A 20,008-nucleotide genomic window follows, 5' to 3' on the forward strand; every position below is an offset into this window, starting at 1 on the left:
ATGCACTACATCCCCCGGTCTGCCACTTCCCGGAGCAGCACCCCCGAGCCGACACGGTCCCTGTCGGGCAGCCCCGTGTGCACATCACCATACGCCCAGCCCAGCAGAACCCACCGCGTCCTCAGCTGCACTGCGGTGAAAGGGGTGACTTGCAGGCCATCTTGTGTCACACGCCTGCCTCTGCTCGGGGACGTGCCTCTCCCCGACTCCCAGGTTCTGTGGTTGGGGTTGTCTAGGTGTTACCCCAGGCAGAGATCACCACATCCCTAAACAACACAGTTTCTCTGTTATTTCTTATTTTATCGATCTGGGTGCTCATCTGTTGATTTCCTGGCATGATAAATGAGACTTGAGCCTCCCTTGACCTTCCCACTTCCCTCCGTACTCCACCACCCCCAGACTGGCGGGGCTTCTCCTGGGTGCCTCGGATCCCATGCCAAGAACGCTGTCTTACTGCATCAAGCAAGCAGAAGGAGCTATGGTTTCCCACAGTGTAGTGTGAGTTCAACCATGAGAGAGGAGGAGAGATGTGGCTTTTGTAGATGACTGATCAGAAAGCAGAACGTACTTTTGCTCCTACTGACCTCAAAGATGAGTAATTCTTGCTGCAATAAGACAGAGAGATAACATCTATGGACAGTTTCCCTCAAGTACTCTGCATGGACTCTCTCCTCCAGCAATGATGGGAGCTGCTGGGCAGAGAAGCAACAGCCCGTTTGTGATGGGGCACCTTGGGGGAGGAGAAGGGAGCAGGGGCAGGCTGCCCTGGGCTGCACGGGGCTTGTTCGAAACATTATCTTGGACCCTAGCCTGAGTCCTCCGTCTCCTTCAAACCAGAAAGAAAAGCCTGTCTTGAAGAGAGATCTGCACTCCCCTGCTCACCACGGCGATATTTACAATAGTCGAGGTACAGAAACAACCTAAGAGCTGGATGAATGCATAACAGAAATCTGGTGTATATACACAAAGGAATGTCATTCATTCTGTCTTTTGCACAAAACAGGCAATTCTGTTATGGGCAAAAAACATCAATGAACCTGGAGGACATTATGTTCGGTGAAATAAGCCAGACAGAGAGAGACAAACATTTCATGATCTCGCTTATACGTGGAACGGAAAAAACCCCGAAGTCCTAAAAACAGACAGCAGAATGGTGGCAGCCAGGGGCTGGAAGGTAGAGGAAACAGGAAGATGTTGGTCAAAGGGTACAAAGTTTCAGTTGTGCTAGATGAGCAAGTCCTGGGGATGGAATGGACTATCACTATTTTTTTTTTAAGATTTATTTATTTATTTATTTATTTTAAAGATTTTATTTATTTATTTGACAGAGAGAAATCACAAGTAGATGGGAGAGGCAGGCAGAGAGAGAGAGAGGAGGAAGCAGGCTCCCTGCTGAGCAGAGAGCCCGATGCGGGACTCGATCCCAGGACCCTGAGATCATGACCTGAGCCGAAGGCAGCGGCTTAACCCACTGAGCCACCCAGGCACCCTTTTAAGATTTATTTATTTGACAGAGATCACAAGTAGGCAGAGAGGCAGGCAGAGAAGAGAGGAGGAGGCAGGCTCCCCGCTGAGCAGAGAGCCCGATGCTGGGCTCGATCCCAAGACCCTGGGATCATGACCTGAGCCGAAGGCAGAGGCTTTAACCCGCTGAGCCACCCAGGCGCCCCTGGACTATAGTTATTAACACTCTACTGTATACCTGAAACTCACGAAGAGAAGAGATCTTTTTAAATATCTCTACACCCAATATGGGACTCAAACTCAAGACCCCAAGATAGAGAGTCCCGTGCTGTTCCAACGGAGCCAGTCAGACGCCCCGGGAATACATCCTTTTTTCCTTTAGAAGATTTTATTTATTTATTTGAGAGAGAGAGAGAGAGAGAGGAGGGGCAGAGGGAGAGGAAGGGAGAGAACCTCAAGCAGGCTCCGTGCCCAGTGCCGCATGCGGGGCCCGATCTCGCGTGCCTGAGATCACGAGCGGAGCCAAAATCAAGAGTCAGAAGCTTAACTAATGAGCCACCCAGGCGCCCCCCACCCCCCCAGAACAGACCTTAATTGTACTCACACACACACAAGAAGCGGTAACCCGGAGAGGTGACAGGTATGTTAATGAGGCTGACCGTGGTAATCATGTCACAATGCATATGTATATCAAATAATCACATGGTATACCTTAAATACGTACAATTTTTATTTGTCAGTTATATACCCCAATAAAACTGGTGGGAAAAAATGAACAAAAATCAAAGCCCCATCTAGTGGCTAAGGGCCTGCGCTCTGCAGCCACAGGGCCCACTGTGAATCGCTGGCCTCATTAGGAGCCAAGGCCCTGTTTTGGTTTTGGTTTTGGTTTTTAAGATTTTATTTATTTACTTGAGAGAAAGAGAGAGAGTATGAGAGGGGGAGGGTTAGAGAGAGAAGCAGACTTCCCAATGAGCAGCGAGCCCGAGGTGGGGCTCGATCCCAGGACCCCGAGATCATGACCCAAGCTGAAGGCAGTCGCTTAACCGACTGAGACACCCAAGCACCCCCCAAGGCCCCATTCTAAGGGGAAGCCGTGTCATTCTGGACTCTGTGTCCCCCACAGTGGCTGGCACTGAGCAGGGCTCCACAGCACTGAACAGTACCTCTCCAGGCTGGGTTTTATTTATTTACTGGGGGTGGGGATACTAACAAATGGGCAGCCTCAGAGGTTACTAAGTCGAGCCCGTGTCAGGGTCTTATAAATGTCCGTACCCCTGGCCTGTGGTAAGGTGCCCATGAAGAAACATTTACTAAGGACTGCCTGGGTGGCTCAGTCAGTTGGACATCTGACTCCTGGTATTGGCTCAGGTCATGATCTCAGGGGTTGTGGGATCTAGCCCTGACCCCCCCAGCCCCAGGCTCCCCATTAGCAGGGAGTCTACCTGGGCATTTTCTCCCTCTGCCCCTCCCCCCACATGCATTTGCACCCTCTCTCAATCATTTTTCTTTAAGATTGCATTTATTTATTTGAGAGAGAGGGACAGACAGCACAAGCAGGGGGAGAGGGAGAGAGGCAGGGTCTAAGCTGAGCAGGGAGCCCATTGTAGGGCTCGATCCCAGGACCCCGGGATCACGACCTGAGCCAAAGGCAGTTGCTTAACCAACGGAGCCATGCTGGTACTCCCCAAATACATTTTTTTAAAAAGAAACATTTACTTAAACTATTGCAGAAATAATAGAGTTTAGGTTGGGATGTCAGAATAAAAGGACTGATTTACAGATGTCCATGCCCAACCGCCCCTTCCCTGCATCTTCCCTCCACGGCCTGGCCCAAGAACCAATCACCATCCATCAGCAAACTCACCTCCCAGCCCTGCACCCTGCAGGAGGCCTTCTTTCTGAAATGCCTCTCCTGCCTTGCGTCCCTTCAAAATCCAGCTCAAATTTCTACTCCCTTCAGAAAGTCTCCCCAGGGTGGCATCCTCGCCTGTGAAAGAGAGGACATCTAACACGACCCAGCCCGGGAGATGTCTAAGGAGACAGTGAGATCGGGCATGTAGTGCCTGACAAAGCGCTAACACTCAAAACACCAGCTGCTACTATGGCCGGACCACCCCCCCCCCCCGTGTCCCACTCCCTAAGTCACCTCCGTCCACTCAGAGCCCAAAGAGTCTACATCGTGGGCAGAACAGTGGCTTCCAAAAGCTGTCCTCATCCTAATCCCCAGAACCTGTGAATTACGCTCCCCTCCATGACAAAAGTGACTTTGCAGGTGTGATTAAGTTAAAGATCTTGAGATGGGGAGAGTCTCCTGGAAAATCCAGTGAGCCCTACAGAAGCACAAAGGCCCTTATAAAAAGGGGGCAGGAGGGTCAGAGCCAATGAAATGGGATAATGGAGGCAGGGGTCCCAGAGAAAGATGGGAAGATACCCCACGGCGGGCCTTGGAGACAGAGCGAGAAGCAACAAGCCAAGGAAGGCGGACAGCCCCTAGAAGCTGGAAATGGCAGAGAGACTGGTTTCCTCTAGAGTTTCCAGAAGGAACTCAGCTCTGCTGATATCTTGACTTTTGAACTTCTGATCTCCAGAACTCTAAGATAAGAAATTTGTGTTGTTGCCAGGCACCAAGTTTGTGGGGATTTATTTAGTAGCACTAGGAAACAAAGGTAGTCTAGTCTACAGCAGTCTAGAACAATGTTGCCGGCCCTTCCGGGGACACCTGGCAAATGTCTGGAGACATTTTGGGTTGTCACCTGGCGTCTCGTCTAGTGAGTGGAGAGCAGGGTTGCTGTTAACCATCCTAGCGTGCACAGAAAAGGCCCCACAACACGGAATCCATCATTCAGCTCAGCATGCTAATAGTGCCAAGGGACCCTGGTTCAGCATGATTCTGGAGCACCGCCTTCCCAGATCCACTCTCCCTCCCGACCTCTTTAAAAGCAAGTCTCCATGCATACCGTTTCTGGTATTTCTTTTGAATTGAGGGAATCAGCTTGCTTCCCTATGAGAAGAGCAACCCCCAGCCCCACCCAAGGAGGTAAGTCAATATTTGCTCTGCCAAAGTCCCATAAAAACGTCGTCACACTCCACTGTGCTGTGCTTTGCGCCTACAAAACTGTCACGGAGTAAAGAAAGTTTTTACTGTTTTTAAAAAATCAGAAAAATGCAAAGCACAAAATACTTAAATCACAGCTTCCACTCACAAAACGCACAAGGGAGCCTGAATTTTCATTTTTAGTCATCTGCTGGGCACCCTTCCCACGTAGGTACCCAGGACACTCTGTACTCCTGGCAGGTCAGACCAGGGATACAGCCCGTCTCACTTTTCAGGGGAACTCTGTGTTTAGACAGCCTCTCCGCGGCCAGACCGTGTGGGCGTCTGCAACCAAAGGGGCCGTGTCTTACTCCTCTCCAGCTCCCAGCCAAGAGCACAAGGCCTGGCACACAGCGGGCTCTCCATCAACGCATGTTGCATGAATAACGAGAGAAAAGTTGGCAGTTTCTACGGATATCATGGGCACCCGTGGAGGGGAGGGACTACCAGTTAAAATGACAAGGCATCTGAGGGGTCAGCCTGAGCCACAGCTGAGATCCTGAGCGGGAAAGTCTGGATCATGGGGAGGCCCTCAAAAAGACTTTAGGACTAGGATCTGGCCCAACAGACTTTTGGGGCAGACAGATCTGGCTTTAAGTCCTGCCTCTGCCACTATTAGCCGAGTGACACTGGGCAAATTACAGAACCCCAGTCTCATCGGTAAAATGCAGTCATCCAACAAAGTGAAGCAGAGCGAGCAAAGTGGACAAGAGGTAGGAAAGGTGGCCAAGGGCCAGAAAAAGCTACTGTAACACAGACAGCTGTGTTTATGTTTCCCTGCCCTGCCATGGACTACATTTCCCAGGATCCTGTGCACCTAGGTGGGGCCATGTGACTGCACGGGGGCCAATGGAGTGTAGGCATAAGTAACTGAGGCTATCTATACCAGGCAGTCCAGTTTCCACATGGTCAACTCTCCCTCCACTGCAATCCTGCCCTTAGACACACAGCACAGAGCCGATCCACAGCGTTTCAGTGCCACTTACAAAGCACTTATGCCTCTCAGCTCCCTGGAGGACACAAAGCCTGGCCTGCCCTCCCTACCCACCCCACTCTTCTCATCCTTCAGGCCTCACGTTAGATGCCACCTCCACCAGGAAGCCTCCCCTGAATGCCAGGAGGGAGGCACTATTAGCTTCATCCTACAGACAAGAAAACTGAAGCTAAGTGACTTGCCCCAAATCATGTGGCTAGAAAGTGGGGGAATTGGGTGTGAAGCCAATGTAGGCGGAATCCAATTAGCCGTCACTTGCTAAACCGGTCATGGGACCACTATCAGCAGGGGCCTCACCTGCGAGCTTGTTAGATGTGCAAATTCACCGGCCTTACTCTGAATTGAACTCTGGAGGTGGGCCCAGCAATCTGTGTTTAAAAAGGCTCATCAGGTGGTTCTCATGTGCCATGAAGTTAAAGAACCAATGGTCTAGACATTCTCTGCAGCTGAGCACCCCCCACCCCGTGGAGTCCTAGGTCTAGAAAATGTCACAGCTGAAGAACTGAACACTGTCCACCTTCTGCCTTTCTAGCCATTTGAAATGCTTCTCTGGGTATCCCCAACCCTGGGACTTTGGGGACCCAGAGACTGTCATCTCCTTTTATTATCTGCGTTAGTGACTCGCAGCTTCCTTTGTTTGAAGCCTTCCTGTTTGTGCCCATCAGCCTCGGCTACAAAGGTTTAATCCAGCAATGTTTAAAAATTCAGTCACAGGACACCTGGGTGGCTCAGGTGGTTAAGCATCTGCCTTTGGCTCAGGTCATGAACCCAGGGTCCTGGGATCCAGCTCTGCAGGGCTCCCTGCTCAGTAGGGAGCCTGCTTCTCCCTTTCCCTCTCCATCCCCGTCCCCTGGCTTGTGCTCTCTCTATCCCAAATAAATAAATAAAATCTTAAAAAAAAAAAAAAAAATCCAAGTCATTTTCATCCCATAATGGGCACCAAAATCACCTTTTAGAACATTCTGAGTTTCTCAGTTTACTAAGGCAATAGTCTGCAGCTTCTTGGTCAGCGGAACGGACTTCTCCAACACAAAAACTTGTATTTTTTATCTGGCCAGACAGCTGGTATTACTTTGGATCTAGTTCTGACCATCAACTTCTTCTGCTTCAGTTTTAAGAAGAACTGGACCAGAAAGAGTGCCCTCCTAGAGAAGGAGCTTGAACAAAACCAAGTTTCTGCTGCTGACCCTCGGCTTTCTTCCACACTGTTCTCAGTGTCCCAGCAACTGGCCACCAACCCTGCCAAGAACGGTAAAGGAGCCTGGGAAATTCACCCAGGCGATACCCGAGGAAGAGGAGAACAGGAGTATTGGTGACTAATTGCCATCTCTGTCACATAATACATTTAGAACAATTTAAAATAAAATCAGGGTTATATCCTTATCAGCCAAAAAGCAGTGTTCTGTCACCGAAAGCACAAAAGAGAGAAACTGCAAATCACAGAATGTACACTATTAATCCTATGTCATGTGAGACCATTTCAAGTGACCTTCAGGCCCCCCACTTCCTGCCTCCCCCAACCCCTGCAGACGATGAGAACTTAGGACCCCTGCGATGTGGTCTGGGAATGTAGGTGAATTTCGGGGGTGAGTTCTGGAGCCCATGACCAAGAAAGAATTCTTGCGACTTCTTTGGTGCAAAATGGTGGTTTATGAAAGCATGGGGACCAGGACCAGGGTGCAAGGAAGAGCTGCTGCCCCAGGGTTGTGAGGGGGTCACTGATTACATACTATGGAGTTGGGGGAGGTGAGGAAAAGGGAGGTTTCCCAAAGGACTTCCATATGCGGAAGAAGACCCACGGGACAGCCAAGGCCTTGCCATTGTTAAGTTAAGGTTGTTTTTCCCTTTAGCAAGGCATTAACATGAAGATAGTTGGGAGGTTCCTGGAAGAATGTCACACGTGTCCCACCTAGGAGTAGGGAGGTGGGGGTTGCAGGGTGTCAGCTTCTACTTTGTCTTCAGCCAGCCTCCTGCTCCCTCATTACCTGCACACTCCCCTCTTTGAGACAACTCAAAGAAGGGGAGACGGCAATCCCAACTCTGTTACACCTGAATTCACATCATCCAGAAGCTTTATCGTATTTGTTAAGCTAATACACGAACAAACATGAATGTGTGCATAACCCTACCTCCTTCCACTGGCATCCTTCCAGATCAGCTCAAACATCACCTCCTCCAGGAAGCCTCCCAGGCGCCTCCCCCCCTCCACACACACAGACACAGCCGGCAACGCCAGCTCCCCTCTTCTTGCTCTCCAAGGCCACACCTGGGGCACCTTGCATGTTAGTTATCTGTTAGACAACCCTGGCCTCGGTTTCCTCCTCTGTAAAATCAGAGCTGGACTATGTCACTCAACTTCCGGGCTGAAATGATGGCCCCAAGGCAGGCAGCACCCAGGGCCGAGGTCCCAGAAGTCAGGCTCCCAGAGCGTCCCCACAGCAGACGTAGCGGCCCATCTGTCATACTAGGGACGCAGCTGGGTTGACTCCCCGCAATCCACCGCCTGGGCACAGACAGATCTAGGCCGGGACTTACCCGGGAGGCCTCCACCTCCGCGCCGCCACTCGCCTATCAATGCCCGGCCCTTGGCGCACATGTCCACGGAGCCTGCCAACACCCAAACTCCCTCCCGCAGCCAGCAATGCAGCAAGGGCGCGTCTACACTGTCCTCGAGGTTCCAGGAATTCAGGCCTTTTGTTCAGGGGCGGGGGGGGGGTGGCGAGGGGCCCTGCAGAGACAGGAAAGCGGCGCTGCCCGCAGGCTGTGCGGGTTCTGAGGCGCCCCGGGCGGAGGCCCCCAAGCCGCCCCTCCCCGCCGACCGTGTGCCCAGTGCTTTCCCAGCAGACCCCTCCGTTAATCCGCATGGCTCCCCCCACTTCTTTTACAGAAGCAACCACTGAGCCCCAAAGAGTTGAAACCTGAGAAGCAGCGCCCCCCATACACACACACTCTTTCTGCGCCGCCTCCGACCCCACTTCCAAGCCCCGACCCAACGCGCTCGAGGCGCCGGCGCCCCCGGGCGTCCCAGGCCTGCAGCGCCCGGATCCCGGTCCCCATCCGCCCGGCCCCTCGCCGCCGGCACTTACCTCCCTCGGGCGGACAGGCCCTGCAGCCGCTGCCCACGGCCGCGAAGATCCAGAGGAGCTGGCAGAGGCTCGCGGCCCGGTAATCCAGGGTGCAGGGCGGGCGGACCCCCCGAGAGTGCCGGGGAGCAGCGAGCGGGGCGCAACGGACGGCGCTCTGGGGAGGCGAGCCGGAGCTGCGCAGGGCGGTCGGGTCAACCTGGGGGGCGCGGGGGCCGCCGGCACGACCCCGGGGACGCGAAGGGCCGCGTGCCTGGGGCGGAGGCGCAGGCGACAGTCAGGGGAGCTGGAGCAGCAGCACCGCGGGGCGTCCGGCGTGCGATCCCGGCTGGAGCGCGGCTGGGGCTGGGGCACGAGCCTTCGGGCAGGGGCGGGGCTCCGGTCCGGCGGGCGCACGGCGCCGCGCGGCGCTCACGTGGCCGCCCCCTGGTGGCCGTCCGCGCTCCTGCAGCCGCCGGGAGGGTCTCCCTGCTCCAGCGCAAAAGCGCGCTGAGTCCGCGGCGTCCCCACCTAATGCGAGGGGCGGGCTCGGCACCCACCCGCGAAGGGGGCGCCCTCCCGGCGGGCAATCCGCGAAGTCCTTTCCAAAATCAGTAGAAACCCATCTCATTCAGTCTCCATGGGTCATCGTAAATATTTTTTTTTTATCGGAAATTGCTTTTTTTTTCTTCTAATTTCTGCTTGGCGAAAACTTAGGTACGTATAACAACTGCAATTATTTGTGTCATTATTTACAATCCCCTCTAGACGTCCCACACCGTTCTAGCACATTGCCGTATTCCTAAGTCCCTGCACGGGGCTTGGCACATGCTAAATGCTTAAGAATTCTTCCAGGGGTGCCTGGATGGCCCAGTGAGTTAGGCCGCTGCCTTCGGCTCAGGGCATGATCTCAGGGTCCTGGGATCGAGTCCTGCATCGGGCTCTCTGCTCAGCAGGGAGCCTGCTTCCTCCTCTCTCTCTCTGCCTGCCTCTGCCTACTTGTCATCTCTCTCTGTCAAATAAATAAATAAAATCTTAAAAAAAAAAAAATTCTCCTTCCAGTGGATGGATGAATACGGAAAGGTATAAAGAAGAAAAGGATACAAAACTAACGAAAACTACATGTTGATACTATATACTTCCAGATACTTTTCTACTAAAGTTTTAGAAATTCCACAACTCTTACTTAAGTATAAAAATAAGTGGCATTTATTGAGTGATTTATCTCATTCTATCTTCACATCAACCCTGTGAAGTAGGTTGCATTTTATTTCTATTTCACAGGTCATAAAACTCAGGGTCTTAGAGGTAGATTTGCCCAAAAGATTTACTATCTTTCTTTTTAATTGTTTTAAGTGTAAGTAATCTCTACACCCAACATGGGGCTTGGACTCAAGGCCCCAAGTCAAGAGTGGCAGGCTCCTTCTATTGAGCCAGCCAGGTGTCCCTGCCCAGAAGATTTCTGCGGTGCCTCCTCTTGGCAAAAGGTATCTACATTTTAGGAGCTGGAGGGCACACTGAGTCTTTGCCCAGGTGAAGCCCAGCAAACAGAGTCCCCTGGGAGAGCAAAGGTGCTAGGCCTCTGTGGGGAGCAGGTTCAAGTTTATGCAGCTTGGGGAGGGGGATGACATACAGGTGACATCTCATAAGGGGAAGGGGGATGGAAAAAATGAAATGGTCTTGAAACCCATCACTCGGTGTTTTATTCTTTGGCCTCTGTGCTACAAGTTTTGGAAAATACAAAAGCTAACAGATGTTTTGGTTTGAAGTGTTGGCTCCTTTAGTCATCTTGGGAAAACTCTTCTGGCTTTTGGCAAGACAAAACTGCACCTGAAATTCCGACTGTGGGAAAGCTGGGCAGGAACAGACTCTGAGCTGATCTGTCCAAATTCAAAGCCAGACCAAAAAGCAAACAAACAAACAAACAAAACACACAACACTGTATTACTGAACCACTGATAGCTCTGTGGCGTTGGGCAAATTATTTAACTCATCTGAGCCTCTGTAATTTTTGTCCCCCTTCTTTGCATGAGGGTCTTGATTAGCCTTTAGGAAACCAGCCCACTCCATTCTTAGTGGGGGAGCAAAGCCCTCACCACTGCCCTGGGGCCAAGAGTGGACACAGGACAAGACTTGTCAATCAGCATATACCATCCCTTTAGCCCAATGAGATCCTAATCTGGATCTTTTCGAGCAAGCATAAAAAATAGAATCCCTCTTTTTCAGAGAGTTGTTGAGCTGGTAGGATTTAAGTCTAGGGTTTCTGAACATTCATTCTTTTTTTTTTTAATATTTTATTTATTTATTTGACAGAGAGATCACAAGGAGGCAGAGAAGCAGGCAGAGAGAGATGGAAGCAGGCTCCCCGCTGAGCAGAGAGTGCGATGTGGGGCTCCATCCCAGGACCCTGAGATCATGACCCGAGCCAAAGGCAGAGGCTTAACCCACTGAGCCACCCCAGCACCCCTGAACATTCATTCTTATGGCAAATATTTATTAAGCTCTTATTGCGTGCCAAGCATGTGCTACGCAGCTCTAATGGGGTAAGAAATGGAAGAACAGAAATTTCTCACATAGTCATTATGCCACGACTTAAACCGCCGGGCGTGCCAAGAGTGAGCAGCGCAGCAGGCAACGAGCGATGACGTGGGCAACCTGCTCAGGAAGCCTCTCCTGAAGAAATGACATCTGAGTGGAGCCTGGAAGGAAAAGTTGGCATCACTTCTGGGAGCTTTAGGAAGACAGGTGCCCTGGGTGGCCTCAGCAAAGAGATGTGGATCAGATCATTCTCGGATTTTGCCTGGTCCTTAATCTCCTATAACCATCACACAGAGGTATTCAGACTTTATATTGAAGAATTTGGGTAACCAAAAAAGGATAGGAAGGAAAACAGTACCCCATACCGGTGATGTCACAGCATGCAAGAGGAAAAATAAACCATTCACAGGGATCGGTCACCGGCACACTCCGGCTCCAAGCCTTGCTCCCCTGTCCTAAAACCTGCCCTTCCGTCTCTCACGTGGACAAACATCTCTTCAAGCTTCCCCCTCTCCCTCCACCTGAGCCTATGGCTCAGGTTCCGATCTCAAGGTCATGGGATCGAGCCCTGCACTGGGCTCTGTGTTCAGTATGGAATCGGCTTCCCCCTCTCCCTCCACTTTCCTCTCTGCCTACTTGTGATCCCTCTCTCTGTCAAATAAAGAAACAAAATATTAAAAAAAAAAAAAAAAGAATCACACGCTCTACTGACTGAGCCAACCAGGAGCCCCTACATTACCAATTTCCACAGACAAAAAGCACCTTCCTTTACTAAAGCTTTGACAGGAGTTTAACTGGGTAGAGAGATTAAAAGTGATTTTGTTTTCTTATCTGTGCTTCTCCTTCTTTGCCCCAGTTTCAACAAAGAACACACATTACTTTTGCAAAAGTTACTTTAAATGTCACGTCAAAACCCGAGCTCTTACAAAATGAAACAGGCCAGTTGCTTTGGTTTCTGGGGCCTCCCCACCTTGCCTGGCTGGGGCTGGCTTTGCACAGAAGCTGCCCTTTCCCAAACAGCACCCTTGAAGACGTCAGTCACCAGAGAAGCTGGGTCAGCGGGTCGCTGGGGGCCAGACAGGCCTGGAGAGAAATCTTGGTGGAGCAGATGAGCTCATGGCCTGCCTTCCACTGGATTTTTGGCATGAGGGTTCTGGGCAGCTCTGCAAGCGGCTCTCCTTCTCCCAGAAGATCTGCTCTTTGCCTGAGCAGGCCGAGTGGGTGTACGATTAATGTTCACTTGAATTCAGTTATCAGAGAGAGAGAGAGAGAGTTGGGGTGGGGGAAGGTTGCCCCCAGCACATGCTCTATAGGAGAATGCCCAACTGCGCCTGGGTGGCTCAGTGGGTTAAGCCGCTGCCTTTGGCTCGGGTCATGATCTCAGGGTCCTGGGATCGAGCCCCACATCGGACTCTCTGCTCAGCAGGGAGCCTGTTTCCTCCTCTCTCTCTGCCTGCCTCTCTGCCTGCTTGTGATCTCTCTCTGTCAAATAAATAAATAAAATCTTTAAAAAAAAAAAAAAGAGAATGCCCAACTATAGGAGAATGCTGAGTCATTAGGAGGGATTCTTAAATAAGGCTCTGCTTCCTGCTTGTGGCTCCTTTGGGATCCTCCAAAAGAACAGACCCCAGTTTGGCCACCTCCAGACTAAAACTCTGTGAGATCTCGTGTTGGGCAGCTCCAGCCAGAAGCGTTTGTCTCTGTGTTAATCTGGGGCCACACAGCAACTTGGAGTGGCCTTAACCAAGCACGAAAAACCACTGGTAGGAGGAGGAGTTTTGTGGCCAATACTGTTCTAGGTCCTGGGGATATAGCTTCCGGTGAACAAGACAGTATCTGGAGATGACATTCTAGCAGACATCCCGGTCTGGTCCTGGGAGAGGACACCTTCTGAAGGCAGGGGTAGGGAGATGCACGTGGATAATACCACCAAGTGGTCTGGAGCACCGAGCCAAGAACTGGTGGTGAGCACAGGGAGGTACAGGGAGGAGAGCCTAGGTCCCTGGGAGTCACCACCACCACATTCACATATGCACATTTACAAACCTAGCACAGGGCTTCCTGAGTGGCTCAGTGGGTTAAACATCCACCTTTTGCTCAGGTCACGATCCCAGGGTCCTAGAATCGAATCCCACACCGCTGCTCAGTGGGGGTCCTGCTTCTCCCTCTCCCTTTGCTCCTCCTCATCTCTTTCTCAGTCAAATAAATACCAGAAGTCTTTAAGTGCATGATATACATTACCACGTTCAATCTTCTGCTTCACTCTGGTGTAGCCAAGTGCCCAGAACAGTGCCTGACCGCCTGCTGGTGCTCAAGGAATATCTGCGCATGAATGAGTTTGATTCTCACGGAAATCCTGGGTATTACTATCCCCCCATTACAGGGATGAATAACAGGTCTGGGGAGAAGTAGTTTTCCTAAGGTCACACTGCTAGTCAAGGCTCAGGCTGTGTGACTGACAAGCCCATGGGCTGGTTTATCCACCGTACTGGATTCCAATGACTGCTCTCACAATTTTCCATAAATTTAGTGGATTAAAACAACACAGCCCGCTCATAGCTCGGGAAGTCAGAAGTCACTTGTGTTCCTTTTCGTAAGTTCTAAGGGAAAAGGTGTGTCCTTACCTTTTATAACTTCTAGGGCATTCCCTGGCTTGTGGCAGTATCACTGAGACCTCTCTGTCTTCAAATCTCTGATTCCTGCGTCTCTCTTCTAAGAACGCTTTTGATTACACTGGGGCCACCTGGATAATCCGGAATGATCTCCCCATCTGAAAATCCTTTATTACACTAACAAAGTCCCTTTTGTCACATAAAGTAACATACGGTTCTGGGGACCTGGATGTGGACATCTTTGGGGGCGGCGGCATTTCAGCTTACCCCATCCACCTGTGTATCTCTACTGTACTGTATTTTTTTGTTATCTTCCTTAAACCTTTAGCAAGGAAATGGATACCTCGAAGAGCACCTAAAGTTAGAAAAAAAGTGAATTAGAAGGATCTGAGACTCCTGAAGGAAGAGGAAAGGGAATTGAACTTGAGGGTATCAAAAGAGACTTGAATCTTATCTATATATTCAGTGTAGAATCTTTGAAGCAAATATACAAAATGTTAATTAATTTTGGGTGATGGGAGATAGAAATATGCTATCGACTTATGTATTGTATATTCGCTCTGTATTTATTGCATTAAAAGCAGAAAACACTGAAACAGCTTGCACAGAAGAAGGGGAATCTTGGGTCTGGGGTCTGGGAGGGTTTGGGGAGGGGACTCTTGGGGTCTCGGGCAGCTCAGACCAGTCACTTAGCCTCTCTGCACTTCAGTTTCTCCCTCGCTAACAGGCAGACAAGAGATCCCTTTGAGGAAGCCCAACCGCCTCATTAATCCGCACAAACATTCGTTGACGTTGTTAACAACATTCACCTGGACCGGTGATTCTTACCTCGCGGTGGCAAGGACCAAACCACGGGGACACCCGGGGCGTGCAGAGCGGAACTGGAGTAGGGATGGCGAGTCCGCAGGCTGGGGACCTAACCCGGATCTGCGCGAGGCAAGGCTCCCCGCACCGCCTCCGGCCCCGCAAGGGAGGAAGCGACGGCGCGGCAGCGCCCCCACGTGGCTGTAGACAGTATATGACGTACCCGGCAAATCCAAGGCGCCCACACGTGGGAACTGCATATTCATGTTTAACATTTGGAGACTCTTCTTTCCTTTTTAGTGCTGCGTTCCGACCGTAGATTTTGCTGCCGATCCAAAAAGGACTGTGGTTCCAAGGCACGGAAATGAGCCAGGGATCAAGCCGCCTTTAATAACGCGCAGGAAACGCTAGGCTGGTATTGGGCATGCGCAAATCCAAGAGGGCGGGGCTATGGAGCGTGAGTCGCCACGTCATTAAACTAATATAGTTTCAACAGAAGCTTCCGTAGCGGGCGGTAGCGTGGCCGAGTGGTCTAAGGCGCTGGATTTAGGCTCCAGTCATTTCGATGGCGTGGGTTCGAATCCCACCGCTGCCACACCCCTGATGGTCTCACTTTTCTTTTCCTAAACTATTTGTCGTCCTCTCCCAGTACAAGTTCCTTTTTGCTCTTTAAAAAAAAAAAAAAAAAGGAATGGAGAGCAAACGCAGCCCAGGCCCTCACCTGCCCTAGCCCAGTGCACAAACCTAGCGATCGAGGTACCTAAAAAATAAAACCAGAAGTGTCTCATTTCCAAGGGAAAAGCATCTGAGATAATTTTAATACTTTCCAGCAGACTACCTACAACTTTTAATTATGACTTGGGTTAGGTCATAATTGGGAGGGATTCCTTCCCAATAGGGAAGGTTCCTTTCCAGCCCCCTCTGTGTCCTACGCGGAGCTCCAGCTGGTCCCACAAATATCTGTTGGTAGAACTGGTGTCAAGCGACCCAATGGAAAGGTTGCGGCATCAGAGGGCCTGCCCCGCGTGGGGCTATCAACCTCCGAGTCCCAGCTTCATGGATCCATCTCATAGTTGGTCTTCAGGTTTGGCTCAGGGGCCTCTCATCTATTTATTTATCCAATAGCTATGTATGAAAGGTCTCCTGTGTGCTCGAAACCAAGAGCATCCTGAGGCTACAGATCACACAAGGCAGGCAAGTCTACCCAACTCGGTTTTACAGCTGCAGTAAATTCAGATTACACCTATAAGGAGTGTTCTAAAGTGCGTGCTAACCTGTCTCAGGGTCAACCGAGGAGGTGACATTTAGCTGGGACTCGAAATTGAGAGGTTAGGTATGTGAAGGCGGAGAGGGGAGTCCCAGGAAGAGGAGGCAGCAGGTGGCAGATCCTGGCGGCAGAGCTGGGCGAGTTTGAGATGCTTTGAAGACAATTCAGGGCTGCTGAGCAGAGAGCAGCACAGATGGGCCAGCGGCAAGAGATGAGACTGACCCCTTACGCATGAAGGCCCCATTAATGCTTGGAACTTCGTCCTGAGGGCAGTGGAAAACCACCAAAAGGTTTTAAATGGGAGAGTGGCATGTTCCAATTTGGGGTTCAGAAAGTTCCCTCTGGCAGCAGGAACAGGAGGGTCCATTCAACGTCTACTGCAGCCGTCTTGGAGAAAGAAGAGTGACTTGTACCATGCTTGTGACCGTGGGTAGGACCGAAAGGGTGGGTCAGGCAGATATTTTGGAAGTGATCTGACAGAACTCCCTGATGAGGATGTGAAGAACATGTCAAAAGTGATGACCAGGTTCAGGCTTGAGCCCTTGGCTGGTGGCACTGGTGGTGCCTTTCCTGTCCCTAGGAGGCAACACAGGATGAGGAGGAGTTCGTGGAGAAGATGACTTCAATTTGACTCACACGGAGTTTGAGGTTGGGCACAGAAGTCTGGAGGTCCAGAGAACATTCTGGACAAATGATACAGATTTGGGAGGTGGTGGAGACTGAGGCCATGGGAATGGATGGACTTTCTCAGGAAGAGCGCACAGGGGGAGTGGAGGGACCAAGACAGAGTCCTGAGGAATGGAGGGCAGTGGGAGAGAGGGGACTGAGGAAGCATGGCCAGAGATAGGTGGAAAACAGGTGTGGTGTCCATATAGACCAAGACGAGTATTGCAAAGAGGGGGTAGAGGGAATGTTGAACACTAAGAGGCTCCAATCATGATTGGAATTATGATTTACAGACAAGGTCAATGATGACCCTGATTAAAGTCATTTTGAGGGATGCCTGGGTGGTTCGTGTCGGTAAGCGTCGGACTCTCTGTTTTGGCTGAGGTCATGATCTCAGGAATCTCAGGATTGTTGGTTCATCTCCCATGTCAGGCTCCTGCTCAGTGCAGAGCCTGCTGGTCCCTCTCCTGCTCCCTCTCCTGCTCCCTCCTCTCCCACTGCCCCCCTTGCTCTCACTCTCTTTCAAATAAGTAAATAAACAAAATCTTTTTTAAAAAGCTATTTTGAAGAGACAACTCATCACAAAATCTGATTTTGAGGAGAGAGAGCCAAAGGAGCAGTACTGAGACAGGAAATGGGGAATCAAGGGAGAATATTTCTAAGATGAAAGAGACTATGAGGATATTTTTAAAATTTATTTTTTAGTAATCTCTGCACTCAACATGGGGCTTAAACCCACAGCCCTGAGATCAAGGGTTGCACACTCCTCCTGCTGAGCCAGCCAGGCACCCTGAGATTGGAGGACATTTTAGACACCCAGCCTTGGGTTTACAACAGGAAATAGCTTCAGCACCCACAGTGGGAAACTTATGAATTCACCTTGATGATCCATTTGGATTGGATTACCACAACAACTCTGTTTTCTGCATTCATGTTGCTTGTACTCAGTATTTCCAAGTAAACCAGGACCTCCTTCTCTCAGAACCTGAGGTACAGAGGGCTGAGTTACCTGACAGCCTCTAAAATCCTCATGGGGACTCAGTTGTCTGTTGGGTGGAGGGACCGCCTCCTTTTCCACTGGGTCAAGACACACGAAAGGAGCGAAGCTTTCTCAGCAGAGTGACCCACAATTGCCCCAAGGTTCCGAGGTCCCGCGCATAGATATCCTTAGATATCCCGAGCCTCTGGAGCCAGGGAAAGAAAGGACTTAGAGAAAGCCAGAAAACAAAGAAATTGATCTTCCTTTTGTTTTTCCAGTGGTAGCTGTGTTTTGGCAGAAGACAAAAGATGTAGAAGATTATGTGAACAGGGAAAGCCTGTGATCCCAGCCCTGAGAACAGATTTCTCGGGATTGATAGAGAGGAAGGTCAGAAAGAAGGTGGTGAGTTTAGAGGCATGTGCATTACTGAGAAGAAAGGGAGCCCAAGGGCTGCCGGCCCTAACAGTAGATGCCAGAGCTTGAAGGAAGCCCTGACATGGCGGGGGGGGGGGGGGGGGCAGAAGAGCAGACATCACTGTGTGTGGTGTTCCATGAGCCTTGGCCAGCTCCCCCATAGGACTCCAACTGCAGAGGAGGAATCCCCACCTTGTCCACTTCAAAGTTAGATATAACCCCAAGTTCCTTATCTACACAATGGGAACAATAAACCCAACTGTAGGGGTGGCCAGAAGAACTAAATAAAAGCAGATAGATGGCATTAAAACTTCAAGCATTAAAACTCTCAAGCATTAAACGGACATAAAGGATTATTACTGAGCTTTAAAAAAATCATAGGCATGTGTTTGGTTCAGTCGAGCAAAGAGGAGCATATGGTTCTTAGCTGCTTCCCAAACTTTCTTAACTGTTCTGCAGAGAGGGATACACTGGGGATGGCCACGTTGGCTCTAACACATTCACTCCCCTCCACCACAGGTGTTCTTTGGCTTGTGATGGTTTTCTTCTCTGCCGTAATGTGCAGGTGCCCATTATGATACATACATAGATATATTTATACACTGATATCCTGGTACTCATAATTAATATCAAGGCAATGGGGAGGGGTGTTTCTATGGAGAGCAAGGCTTAATGAAATTTTGTGAGTTAAAACATTAAAGATTATGGTGATCACCACTTCCCCCTTATTAATAGAAGAATATGAAATATGAATATGTAATATGAAATATGTAACATGAAATTACAAAATAGGACAAAAATAAGTTCTAACTCTTCCCATTATAATTATATTGGTACTTTTCCAAAAGGCCCAGTCTTTTAAAAAGCTATTTTTTTGAGATATAATTTACACATAATACTAATTTCACATGTACAACGTAATGGTGTGAAATGACCAAGTCTGGTTAACATCCATCAAGACATACAGTTACAATTTTTTCTTGTAAAGAGAATTTTTCAGATCTATTCTCTTAGCAACTTTCACATATATAATACAGTATTATTAACCATACTCACCATTACATCACCGCGACTTATTTATCTTATAACCGGAAGTTTATACCTTTTGACCACCTTTAAAAATTTTGTTTTGGTTTAGATCCTTGCTGGTACAGAAGCCTGTGCTTAATAAGCTAAGTCAGCCCCAGGCTAGTAAGCCGGAAATCTAAAAGGGCTATGGGCTAGGCAGCAGTCTGGGTCTCAGGGGTCCCTCCAACCCTGACTGTCAACACAGAGGGAGCTAATGCACGACTGAGTGAACCCGAAACATTAAGGTAGCAGCAGATCAAAAGCAACTCTCCTGGAATGAGTTTCTTCAAGACGATCTCAGGACAAGCACAGAGCAGCCTGAACGGCGAGGAGGGTCCGGTGACCCTAGACAGGCAGCATTAGACTGGGAAAACCGCAAAGGCTAGCCAGGCCTGTACTTGGCCGCTGGAGACGACCCTGGCCAGGCCCCAGGAACTCACCTTAGGAGGCGTGCCCGGAGAGGGGCGGGGGAGTCGGAGAGGAGGAGGGCGGGGCTGTTGCCGAATTACAATGAGGAGAGTGAAGGGAAGGGATCCAGAGGGCGGGGCAGGGCCAGTCCGAAAGAGAAACGAAGGGGAGGGCGCATTCATAGCGGTAGGGCCAGAAAGAGGGCGAAACCAGAGCAGGGTAGAAGTCGGGGCAGGGAAGGGTGAGCGAAGGCCCGGAAGACGGATGAGCCTGTGCGGCTACCTGCTCAGTAACCCAAACAGGCCCAGACCCAGAAGGCGGGGCCAGGCGGACCCAGAGGCGGAGCAGAGGCGTGTCCAAGAGCGGACATCAGGACAGAGGCGGAGTCGAGACGCAGGGGGCGGGACCAAACGCGGAGGGCGGAGCGCGCGGGGGCGGGGCAAGGGCATGGGGGCGAGCCCAGAGGCGGAGCAGAGGCGTGCCCAAGCCCGGAGGTGAGGACAGGGCGGAGTCAAGACCCGGGGGCGGATCCAAGCCTAGAAGATGGGGATGTGGGCGGGGGAAATGGGCGGAGAAAATCCGGAGGCGGAGGCGGGGCCGGGGCGGGTCCAAGCCCCGAGGATGGAGCGGAGGCA

The 20,008-nt window shown here is 50.7% G+C and overlaps 1 protein-coding gene and 1 non-coding gene across 4 annotated transcripts in view; one reads left to right on the forward strand and one right to left on the reverse strand.

Annotated features, from left to right (window-relative positions):
* Window positions 1-14,994, reverse strand: part of EEF2K (eukaryotic elongation factor 2 kinase) — a 68,461-nt gene extending 53,467 nt beyond the window's left edge. Inside the window, exon 1 of one of the 3 annotated variants that reach the window (XM_044234044.1) lies at window positions 14,795-14,994. The gene's annotated coding sequence lies outside the window, so the exon portion shown is untranslated. Of the gene's footprint in view, window positions 1-8,641; window positions 8,950-14,595; window positions 14,715-14,794 lie in introns of those variants that run through there. The other 2 variants (XM_044234043.1, XM_044234041.1) reach the window with 2 other exon arrangements.
* A 90-nt stretch (window positions 14,995-15,084) lies between these two features.
* Window positions 15,085-15,166, forward strand: TRNAL-UAG. The gene has a single exon. It is a non-coding gene; the product is annotated as a tRNA-Leu (tRNA).
* Window positions 15,167-20,008: the final 4,842 nt, after the last annotated feature.

This window comes from Neovison vison, chromosome 14 (genome assembly GCF_020171115.1).
Source record: "Neovison vison isolate M4711 chromosome 14, ASM_NN_V1, whole genome shotgun sequence".
NCBI classification, from domain to species: domain Eukaryota; kingdom Metazoa; phylum Chordata; class Mammalia; order Carnivora; family Mustelidae; genus Neogale; species Neogale vison.